Raw genomic sequence first — 3,075 nt, forward strand, 5'->3', positions numbered from 1 at the left:
AAAAGTGAGAATGAACATGCTCTGTTTCTAGAAGAATCCATAAACGTCTAGAAATTATATATATTAAATATAAATCGTTTGGAATGGCAAAATTGAAGTTTGAATTGAAAATAAGGTGGAAATTTTAATTAAATTTAATTTTGTACCAAGTCCAAACAAAGGGCTTGCAACTTGCTAATCCCACTTGCAATTCTAAGCAACGGCAACTGCTAAAAGTAAGTTCTAATAACAGCAAATTTGTTCCCAAGTGGATCTCAATTCCAATTTTCTTTTTTGTTCTTTATTCAAAAAATGTTAAATTAATTTATTTAACATTTTAAATGCCCTCAAACCAAGCCCAATATATATATCCTCTTAATTATATATCCTTTCTTTAAACTCAACCCTTGCCCTCAAAGGTTAAATATGCCGTCGTCCCTTCAATTCTACCGCCACACCGCCACTAACCTCACCGCCCCTTTCAATTGTCATCACGCCGTCGTTAATCCAAAAAACCAATTCGTGCCGCCGCCGTGCGCGGTCACCGACCACAAACATGCGGTGGCGTCGGACCAGTGCAGCTCCGTCGTGGTGCAGACGATCGACGCTCCGGTACCCGTCGTTTGGTCGTTGGTCCGGCGATTCGACAACCCACAAAACGTACAAGCACTTTCTGAAGAGTTGCCGGATTGTGGACGGCGATGGGGAAACGGTTGGAACGGTGCGTGAGGTACACGTGGTGTCAGGTTTGCCAGCGCTGTCGAGTAAAGAACGGTTGGAGATTCTGGACGACGAAAAGCACGTGATGAGCTTCAGCGTTGTAGGAGGGGACCACAGGCTGAAGAATTACCGGTCGGTGATGAGCTTACAGTGGTACCGGGTGGCGGAGGAACGGTGGTCGTTGGAGTCGTACGTGGTGGACGTGCCGCCGGGAAATACAAAAGAAGAAACGTGCGTGTTCGTAAATACGATCGTGCGGTGCAATTTACGATCGTTGGCTCGATTATCAGAGAATATTGCCAAATCAAAGACCAAAAGTATATAAAAAAAATCATATACTATTTTAGGCATTATAATGTGGATAATCAAACGCTAAACCGCTTCAATTTTTTTGTTTCCTTTTTTTTGGGTCGATATAAACCGACTTTATCATGACTGGGTTTTTTGAATTTTATGGAAATTTTAGGCCTTTTTTTCTTTATTGTTCTTATGCATGAGAAGGTTTTTTGAACAGGTGGTGAAAAATGAGAATGTAAAATTTATATACGTTTCTTTTTGTTTGTTATATGCCTATATACATGTAGATATTATCATTTAGGATGTAAAAGTGATGGAATATTTAATTTCAGTATTTGTTGTTTATGGAAATGGCATAATTTTTCCGTCAAATATCTACTAAAATGGAAATACCTATTTTAAGAGGCTTTTCTTAAAAAATATAGTATTTTGAAGAGATATTTGAATAATAAATGTAGGAATTAGGAAGAAAAGAAATGAAATAATTAAGGGAGAAAAAGGGAAAAAGAAATGCCAATAAATTTTGAGTTTTGAAGGAATCAATGTTGAGGAGATAAGATGATTAAGATCAGATGAGTTAAAAATTTAGGGATAGGGAAAAACAACACTTGCAAGCTTTAACTTGGCTTGGGGTTTCAATTAACTGATCAACTTGTCCAAGAGGATTAAAAGTATTCTTTTTTTTATTTTATTATTATTATTCTCTAAAAAAGGGCAACTTGCTATTTATCTTTGTATTTTTCCATTTAAAAAATATATATATTTATGCAATTTATAGCTGTAAAAAGGATGTGGAGCTGCAATTTGTTTTGTTAATGTTCCAGCATTTCTTTAGCCTCAAAACAAGTTGACGCAGTCGGTAGGACTGAATTCTTCTCATCAACTTTTATACTACGTGGAAGCCTGCCATGAATATTTGCAAATAAGTAATTAACCAAATATTTGAAAGAAAATAAATCAATTTGAAAAACACTTAATGTGTATTCTTTTTTACACACTTGGTTACTTTAAACCATACAAAATAGTCCTATTTATAATGGGTCTATAACTCTAAAATTCAAATACATGAAACTCATATTAACCCCATACTTCAATTTATGAAACTCTACTAAATTAACTCTTACATTAACATATTTATTATCTCTTATTCTTTAATTCATTTTAATAATTTATTAATCATTTCTCATTCTTTAATTCATCTAGTAACTTAACTAGAGAATTAAAACATGTTTAATTTTCAACGTCTCCACTTAAAAATATTTTTCTAAAAGCTTCAAAGAAAAGTTCCCAATTTGTTGAACACGTCAACTTTTAGTGGTTTCGTGAAAAGATCTGCAACTTGATCTTCCGTCTTCATGTAGTCAACTTGAACCACCTTTCTTGAAATGCAGTCTCGGATTAAATGAAATCTTGTACTAATATGTTTGTTGTGATAATGAAATACTAGACTTTTTGTTAGAGCAATTGTTGATTTATTGTCTACATGGATCACACAGTTGGATTATCTTGCAAAATTTCAATTGTCTTCAGCAAACCAAATTGCATGACAAACACATGAAACTGCAGTAACATAAGTAGATAATATCACAATAGGTTGCTTCTTTGAACTCTAAGTAAAAGCAATATTACCAACAAAAAAAACATAACCACTTCTACTTTTTGGATCATTAATATCTCCAGCCCCAGTCACTATCACAATAACCTTCAAGCTTGAATTCTTTAGATAAAGAATAAAATAATCCATAATCAAGCATACCTTTGAGGTAACGAAGAATTTTCTTCGTCACTTTCAAATGAGTAGTTGTAGGAGATTCCATAAACCGACTCACCACTCCAACACTGAAAAGAATATCCTGTCATGTGCAAGTCAAATATCTCAAACTCCCAATTAAGCTTTTGAAATATGAAGGATCAACGACATCTTCTTCTTCATATTAAGACAGCTTTGTCCTAAATTTTATTGAAGTTGTGACAGAATTAGAATTGATCATCTTGAACTTCTCTAGAATTTCTTTAATATATGCTCTTGTGAGATGAAAATTCCTTCTCCTGATTGCTTCACCTTAATGCCAAGGTAAT

At 34.1% G+C, this 3,075-nt stretch overlaps 1 pseudogene; it reads left to right on the plus strand.

Moving 5' to 3' along the window:
• Positions 1–297: 297 nt before the first annotated feature.
• On the plus strand, positions 298–1,210 carry LOC120076306 (annotated as a pseudogene).
• The last annotated feature ends 1,865 nt before the right edge of the window (positions 1,211–3,075 follow it).

The sequence above is a fragment of the Benincasa hispida genome, chromosome 4 (genome assembly GCF_009727055.1).
Source record: "Benincasa hispida cultivar B227 chromosome 4, ASM972705v1, whole genome shotgun sequence".
Lineage (NCBI taxonomy): Eukaryota > Viridiplantae > Streptophyta > Magnoliopsida > Cucurbitales > Cucurbitaceae > Benincasa > Benincasa hispida.